The sequence below is a fragment of the Octopus bimaculoides genome, chromosome 3 (assembly GCF_001194135.2).
Source record: "Octopus bimaculoides isolate UCB-OBI-ISO-001 chromosome 3, ASM119413v2, whole genome shotgun sequence".
Classification (NCBI taxonomy): Eukaryota; Metazoa; Mollusca; class Cephalopoda; order Octopoda; family Octopodidae; genus Octopus; species Octopus bimaculoides.
Genome location: NC_068983.1, coordinates 69,229,923 through 69,239,428, shown reverse-complemented (window position 1 = coordinate 69,239,428; position 9,506 = coordinate 69,229,923). Strand labels below are relative to the sequence as shown.

The 9,506-nt window shown below is 34.8% G+C and overlaps 1 long non-coding RNA gene across 1 annotated transcript in view; it reads left to right on the top strand.

Moving 5' to 3' along the window:
- The window catches only part of LOC128247294 (uncharacterized), a 68,893-nt gene extending 59,394 nt beyond the window's left edge, over nt 1-9,499 (top strand). The window contains exon 3 of the long non-coding RNA XR_008263666.1: nt 9,226-9,499. This is a non-coding gene — a long non-coding RNA (uncharacterized LOC128247294). The remainder of the gene's footprint in view (nt 1-9,225) is intronic.
- The last annotated feature ends 7 nt before the right edge of the window (nt 9,500-9,506 follow it).

Sequence of the window (9,506 nt, the reverse complement as noted above, 5' to 3'; positions counted from 1 at the left end):
GCACAGCTGGCATTCTTGCTTATATATATATATATATATATATGTGTGTGTGTGTGTGTGTGTGTGTGTGTGTGTGTGTGTGTGTGTGTGTGTGTGTGTATATATATATATATATACATATATATGTATATATAGGTATATGTATGTGTGTGGGTGTGCAAGTGTGAGTGTATGTTTATATGTTTATATGTTTATATTTATATAGACAGACAGGCGGACAGACGGACGTACAGACAAACAGACAGACAGGTAGATAGATAGATAGATAAATTTATTGATTGATAGATACATTCATAGAGTTACATATAGACAGAAGAATATTACTTTAATCTCACTTCTTTACGCTTTAAACGCTAAAACTAAGGTAAGTAAGATATCTCTGGGCCATTGTAAACGAGCATTTCCTAGTACAATACTGTTAAAATAAGATCATCAACTGATTTTCAAACATGAAATCACAAATAACATCTAAAAAGAAACCCAAACCATTTGATGGCCCAAATCTTCACGTATAAAGAAAGATAAATGTCCTTTAAATTATGCATACTATCTTGTCAGTTGTTTACCTAACCGCTCTGAATCATGAATGGCGTGGTGGTGAATCCAATATAATGTTTATAGCCATTTGTAATCTTTCCATCACCCAAAAAAAGAGAAGAACTACGACATAACGATTAAATATATCCTGAAATGGAAAATAGTCGAAAGACTAAACATATATAAATTGAGCAAGAAATGCAGAATATGCAACGGAGAAGGCACAAATTCTAAAAAATAAAAATGCCTCAATTGATACCTGCCTCACTTCCAAAAATGAAATCTTTACAATATATACTCACGACAACAGTTACATACTAACCCACTGGACAGTCCGGACTCCGTCCCGCAAACTACCTTCGAGAATAACTTTACCTCACTTCCTCTCTCCTTCTTTTCTCTCATTTTCTTCTAAACAACACTTTCTAGTTTTAATCTTTTTCTTTTTTCTTTCTCTTTTTTATTTTCCCCTTTCTTTCTTCTGTCTTTTCATATTACTCTTTAACAACTTCAACTTTCTATGAATCCTAATATGGTTGTGAACCGAAATACTTTCATTCGCTCGAACCCTAACACCACTTGTACACCAGTTATGAGCTCAAGTGCACACTCTAAATGTTATGATCATCTGATTATTATTATCCAATTTTAGACAATTTTATAGATCAATATTTTAGAATCAATTTTGATCATTTTGCTTCTTCATATATTGACACAATCATACAGAGAGGAAGGAAGGTGAATGTAGCCCATAGTATTATGGTCGCTATATTATATATCTCTTCCTTAGAATGAAATGAGACTGGTCTATTTTCTCATGCTTTCTCATCTCACAGAAGACTTCACAGAGTAACCATCTTGAATAATTAATTTGTTATTTAAATACACCTCATGAATATATAATTTTTCTACAGTAGCATGTAACGTTTGCTTCTGAATTGGGTTCTCTCAATTATAAGTATTATATAACTTACCACACATATGTACGCACTTATATGTGTATGTGTGTTTGAGGGAAGAGGAAGATCGAGTGCGATAGAGAGAGATTAGATAATTGGAAGAGTAAAGGTAAGAACTAGATATATGCGGGCTGGAGTGGAGAAGAAAAAGCAGGAATGCGTAGAAAAATTTGTGATATCACTGCAACTTGAGTTATTCTGTCATTCTCAGCTTTATATAATCATAAGTAATATAATAGCAAGATTAAATGAAATCTGTTCGTTTTTTGTATCCAAAGAATTAGTTCGTTACACGAATATAATTATGATAACAGTTTCGTTTTATCCAGACATTTGAAATAAAAGTTTAAGATCTTGTGTGTGTTATACGCATGCACATATTAATGCACGTTTTTATGCCTGCATGTCTGTATGTAAGTGTGTGTGTGTGTGTGTGTGTGTGTGTGTGTGTGTATGTGTGTGTGCGTGTGTCTACCTATGGATATGTTCATGTATATATGTACATGCACAGAGGCATCTATATATATATATATATATATATATATATATATATATTTAAACATATATATATATAAACATATATGCATCTACATAAAAATATGTGTATTTGAAAAGTAACAGGAAGTCGTTGGATAAATAAAGGCATAATATCACAAGTATTATAATAAAAAGGAATATTAGAAGCGGTAATCCTAGAAAAGAGAATAGATGACGTACACCCAGAGTGGAGTATATAAAGTACCACAATGTAAGTCAGATTGCAGGTGTAATAGCAGCAAGGCGGGTTCCTGACGCTCAAAGTCTCAGATAATCCGAAAAACATATCAAGAAACTTGGATGAGAAGACTGCAAGATAGAGAGAGACGCGAGAAGATTGGTGAAGTGAGAAAGAATTAGAGCATAAGCAAGATACAAAGCAGCAGCAGGACTGCAAAATGAAATTGAAGGAGAAAAAGTAAAATAATAATGAAGAAAATTAGGTAAAGACTGATAGTAGTTGTTAATGCGTATGAAGAGCAAAGAAATCAAATCGGAGAAGATCTAAGACAAAGAGTTGTTATTTGATTATAAAATAAAACTGAAGAACAAAGAGAAATGAGAATAGGTTACTTAATACAAAGAGCTGTAGCATGATTTGAAGATTAAACTGCTAGAAAATAAAGATTGAGAGACGCTGAGTACATACAAAATGAAACAAAGGGTAATTGAAATATTACGAGATATGGTAATAATGACATGAGGCAAGCATTAACATGACATAAGGCAATACATAAATTATTCAACATTTTTTGAAAAAATACTAAGCAGTATTATCGTAGAGAATTTAACGTAATATATCAGTTTAATGACGAAGTCTTATTTCATAATCGCTGCCATAAAGGTAAAGTTCACATTCCACAAGAGCAACATTTTCTCGAAATAACAGAAACATATTATGAGCCAGTTAGGTCATCCTCATTATTCCAATTTTAAAAACAACATTAGAACATGCAACACCGCCCTTTCCTTTGCTTCAATGAGTGGGTGTGCAAATAGCTGAAATAGAGTGCATGGACAAATTTCTCATCGCACTTCTAATATGCACTCTCTAGAAGGAGATGAAAGATAATTTACTTAACTGTATATTACTGATTTAACAATGACGAATGACGCTAGACTTAGTAAGCAAGCTAATGAAAAATGTATCTCCGAAATAATGGTCACTCGACATAGAATTATTAGTGGAAATAATGTTTGCGCAAAGGTATACAAAATTATATGAGGAGCAGAAGAAAGAGCAAACACAACGAGCAGAAAACAGACCAGTTTCAACAATAATCATATATACAAGAGATTCTTCTGTTTTTGGCACTATTATTTGTCAGCAGTGGACGAGGTGGCAAAGGTTTTCAGGAATGCAGAGAGATGGACAATATATTAATGTAATATTATAAATCCAAACCAATGACATACTTATTTTATCCGTATGATAAACTAAGTCGGCAGCTTTATTTGCCACTTGCTGAAAGAACACTGCAACACAATATTGCAAACTACACTAAAAAAAAACGAATTTAACCTAACCTATGGCTACAAATTATTTCCGCAGTGAATAGTGGACGGCCATGTACAGGAAGAATCTATGTCATATGTCATCAGGCGTGATTGAGATACTAAAACTTCTTGATCACTTTGCAACTGCTACTAATAAAGAAGTACAGGTTGGGTGCTTGGTGATATCGATATCATCCTTTCAGGGGTCATTTAACAACATGAAAGAGCGTTACTGCGATGACAACAGTGTCCCTATAAAGAAGCTTAATATTTTTATTACAGTTACTTTCAATTCATCGTCATCATCAAAAAAAAAAAATAATAAATAAATAAATAGTCGTCTTAATTTGATAGCTCGAGTACTCAAACTTAAATTATCTGACGACATAGTTACAAGTTCCTGCTTTTGGAACTGTCCAAGCATTGTGTTATTCCATTAAATTTCAAAACAAGTACTGATCTCACTATAATTTATTACTTTATGTGTGTAGAGCTTCCAAACCCAGTGCCAGAGTTTATCCACTACTACTCTGTAAAAACTATCAGATTCATGGATTCTATGGTGATGCAAATCTCAATACTACCTGCGTGGAGAATAATAATTACTCTAAAGGGTTACTACGGATTTCAGAGATAACACAACGGCTAGTGTCGAGGGTTACACTCACTAAAGGCGCCATGACCAAGTATTTCAAGTTTGTAATTATGTTCACAATCGAAATGTACCATACATCAAGTACTTCACATACAAGTTCAATTGTAGCATTAATACTTAAATTCACTCTTCCATAAATTCTGTGAATATATCTCCGAATATATATATAAACGATATGACCATGTGCTGAAGCAAATGCAACAACGCAATTTTTTTGTTTATGAAATTTTGCCGTATTTACATGGTTGATTAGTTATTTCTCCAGAAACAATAACGGGTTGCTAGAATGTAAAATGCATGTTATATAGCATGCTGTGATCCATCTTTCATCTTGAACATTTACAGCTGATTAAACATTTATAGTGTATTTTCAAGATGTTAGACAGGTATTTCAAAATATCCAAAACAGAAACATTCGCCTCAATGTATGTTTCTGAAACTGATGGATCTACAAAACGGTATCTTTCTCTGAAATTTCTGGCATCTATATAATTGAAAATAGAACATGGAAACAAGGAAAACATAGGTAAGATAAGTTGAACTCTAGAATGTGTTACACATCTACAGAAATTAAAGTTTTACTTCCAATTATTATCCATCCATCTTCATCGCTCACTTATTCCAATTAGGAACGAGGGAACAGAATCTTCAGATGCGCATTCCAGTGAATCCTACCAGAAGCAACCATCAGTAAATGATTCGGTTGGATGCCTAAGCGCGATCAAGCGAGGCTACAGATCTTATCCAACCATCTTGTTCGTAGTCTCGCTTTAGGCTAAGGATCTTATCCAACCATCTTGTTCATAGTCTCTCTTTAGGTCTCCTATCAGACTGCTTTACCTGTAAAAACCTACCCTGCGATTCTTTCTTCGGATATTCGAACCATATGCCTGTGATACCGGAGCTGTAACATGGGCTCAAGATCTTACAAATCAGAAGCTAAAAGCAGAAATTTGCAAAATAATGACGGGAACGGCTGCAATGCATATCAGAAGTAGACGTCAAACTGGGTCCCCAATTGGGAGAATTATTTCCTATTTTCTTGTACCCTAAATAGACCGAGTGATCTTTCGCTAATACTGAAAGATCGACAACACTCTAATCGGGGTTTCGTAGCAGAGGGCAGAAGAAATAAAGTCTTCAAAAGTTCACTGCATAATATCCGCAAATGTTCATCATCCTGTCTACGCAACTACAATTTAGAAATAACTGCATATTCGCTAGTTTTAATAACATCAAGGACATTCATGAGGAGATTGTTACTGATTTTGATGTTAAAAAAACAGAGTTGGAAGGAGATGCAACATGGTGCATTTGACAGTGTTATTTCAAAATTAGATGACGATGATGTATAATATAGGCACTACTTCCTTTGGTAATCCTTAAGGTTAAGGAAAATATATCTGTACAATACACTTAGAAGATATTTTAACAAATATGACAAGAATGTGCTGTTCCATACACTAATCAGCTTTGCTGCTGAATTGCTAAACGATGGTAGGACTGTTCCAAAAACAAATATGCAATGCGTCTAAATAACGATTCTGAATCTCATGCTAGGTGAAATCATAGACACCATCGCAACTGGGGATAATAGGAAAGCAGTAAATTATCATAGAGAAATGTTTTACTCCTTAGGGATTACTTTCTTACAAACTAAAGCAAAAAGTTAGCTTAATTATAATACTCTTGCATAACCTCAAACCCATTAAAAAAACTACAAAGTGGCATTAGACTTATCATCAAATCTTTAGAAGTCCACTGTATTACTACAGATATTATCGCTAACAGCAGAAAAGGAAATATTGTAAAACCCAAGAGTAGATTTAGACTCAAGCGATAAAAACAATAAGCTTTATTTTGAAAATGAAGAGTTTCCCATTATCCCCCTAATTTGTTTTGACTTTTAAAAATTCTCAAGACTAGTCATTTAATACAGTAGGATTATGTTTGCCACGATCAATTGTATGTGACTGTGAATAGACCTAAGAATAGTAGAAAATTAAAGTTACGAGTTTATAATACAGAAAGTATCCTAAGATATATATACAGGGTCCGCCAAAAGTAAGTATATATTTTTATTTCAACATGATAAATGTAACATAGAAGAAATAAGCTACTACAATACAGAAAGTAACACAGGGTACACTAAAGTTTGTTGCAACATAAAACGTGATGTTTATTAAAGCTCTGTGTGCTCTCCGTGGAGCTCAATGCACTTTGCTAATCTTTCAGGGACTGAGCGGAATACTTTGGCGCATAGCTCCAACGACAATTGAGCAATGGCAGCTCGAATTTGTTCCTTAAGTTCAACAATGTTGCGGGGCTTTGTTGAGTAGACTTTCTCTTTGAGAGCGCCCCACAGGTAAAAGTCGGGTGGAGTCAAATCCGGCGAACGAGACGGCCACTCAAGCGGTCCTCGCCTGCCAATCCATCGACAGAGCAGGTTGGCGTCCAGCCAGTCTCGCACAAGCATAGCATAATGGACTGGTGCCCTGTCCTGCTGAAAGTACAGACCCTCTGCTCCATCCTGCTGTTGTAATAACGGCAAAAGCAGCTTCTGTAGCATAGCCATTTCAAAACTGCAATCTTTTGCTCTTTTGTTAATCGAGTGGACATAATCGATATAACAGTATATCTGAAATAAGGGAAGAAAAAAGAAATAAAAATATAAGATTTCAGCTTTCAAATGACATATGAAATAGAAAAATTGAATAAGTATCAACAAAGTTACATGCAAAAGAAATATATAGTTACTTATGGCGGACCCTGTATATAAATGCTGTTCTTAAGATTTTCTTTTTATTAACTAGTTGTCTCGAGATGCAGAATGATGTTGATTCGCTGCTTTCTGCAACATATTATATTTAGAAGATGACGGGAGATGTTTGTTGCATAATATATGTTGTAAAGATTGGCATAAACTATAGTCTGCACCATGTTTTGAAATTATGTCAATGTCTATAAGATACCATAAAATCTCGATATTGCTATAAACTAACATTTTTAATGCATTGCACATAGTTGCATATAGCGTTCGAAAATGCCGAACTTCCCAGGTACGTTGTTTCAAGATATCGAACTAGGTGACTTCATATACATTTTTTACTTGCCAATAGCTTTTGCAGGTCCTCTTGGATCAATGAGGTTAATGCCATTAATTTTTTTTATTTTTCTCTTGAATCTTTGTATCTCAACGCTTGTAGGAAAGGTACAAGAAGGGAGGGAATACCATAGGGTCGACATTCTGGTAAGGAAGGACAGGATATATTGATTAGCGAGGCACCGATGGAAGCTGCACACAATAACGATAGCGGGAGGAGAGACGAGGAGGTCGGAGGAGTCTGGGTTGAGATGGCATCAGCTCTCTTAATAAAAAAGAAAAGATATGAGAAAGATATGAGCGAGAGACTTGAATTTGTCTTTAACATTATGTCAATGAGTCGGATGACTCTTTATAGAGCATCAATAATTATTGCGGTCTTTTGTATCTTCTGTCCCTGAAGAAAAGAGCCTATCGTTGGGACGGTACCCGACTATGTTAAAGATGTGCTTTCACCAGGATAGATCCTCTGAAATAGTAAGAACCATCAATTGAAATGCTAGCTGTTCCTGATTAAGTGGGGTGTAGACGTTGTCATAAAACCTACCGGGGTCACGGATGCGATTAGATTCATATCATGAAATGGTGATGTTTTGAAACTATTTATTTGGCATAACCATAGACAAATTTATCTATTAGTATACAAAACAATGTGGCTGTGTGGTAAGTAGCTTGCTTACCAACCACATTGTTCTGGGTACAATCCCACTGCGTGGCACCTTGGGCAAGTGTCTTCTACTATATAGCCTCGGGCCTACCAAAGCCTTGTGAGTGGATTTGGTAGACGGAAACTGAAAGAAGCCCGTCGTATATATATATATATATATATATATATATATATATGTGTGTGTGTGTGTGTGTGTGTGTGTGTGTGTGTGTGTGTGTGTGTTTGTTTGTCCCCCATCATCACTTGACAATCGATGTTGGTGTGTTTACGTTCCCGTAACTTAGCGGTTCGGCAAAAAAACCGATAGAATAAATACTAAGCCTACCAAGAATAAGTCCTGGGGTCGACTTGTTCGACTAAAAAGGCGATGCTCCAGCATGGCTGCAGTCAAATGATTGAAACAAATAAAAGAATAAAAGAATATGCACGATAGGACTTAAATGATTCAGAATTATTTTTGGCTGTGATGGGAACTTGTTTATCGACGCAGATTCTGTAAGTCTCTTCGTTTTCTCTGTTGTCTTTAGAAGTTTGAAGGTCCATGTTTTCTCATTGCCTACAAACTATACCAGTTGTAAACAATATAAATCTGTACTAGAAAAAGTGTTACCTATTAAAGTGACCGACATTATCCACTAATTAATCATTCAGTGTACAGATATTTACATATTCAATCATTATTCATTCAACAAAACAGATATTTAATTATTACATATTTAATTAAGGCAACGAGCTAATAGAAGCGGTCGGACATCAGATGAAATTGCTTAGCGGCATTTCGTCCGTCTTTACATTCTATGTTCAAATTCCGCCTAGGTCGACTTTACTTTTCATCCTTTCGGGATCGAACACGGTGGGGTCGATGTAATCATGTTTACTCCTAACAAAAATTGCTGATCCTGTACCAAAATTTGAAGCCATTATTATTTGATTCGTTTTATTTACTGTAAAATACCCTTAGTGTTTTTCTTTATTTTCTTTTACTTTCCTCCAAGTAACTTCCCATGATATACGTGTTTCCTTGGGATAAGTCAAGGTCCTTTGCAGAAGACATGTGGATAGTTGAATAAATTTGAGACATATGAAGTACAGGAATCCTGAGTACTTTCTGTTGCTACTTCTTTAAGAATACTTGGTTCAATACTTGGTGCTTAAGAATATTTACTAATGTCTAACAATTTATACATAAGTGAGAATCTAGTAGTCCAAGATTTCTAAGAATAGTGTACCTTTGCGCTTTTCTCAAATTTTTTTATTTTTTTTATTTCAGAGGATGCAGAGTAAATTTCATATTTTAAGGCACTGTCTAACAAGGTAACATCATTTCCACTATTATCTAAAATTTCATTTTTCTTCTTTTTTTTTTTTTTTGCTGCAGCATTGCAAACTAAAAGAACAAAATAGGGGTAGTGCAAGATTTGTGGGATAGAAGCAGATGCTATCAAGCAGAATATACTTAAAGCAAAGTAAAAACAGACCAGATAAAACCAGCAATTTCTCAACTGGTACTTGTTTTATCGACCCCAAAAGGATAAAAGTCGACCTTGGCAG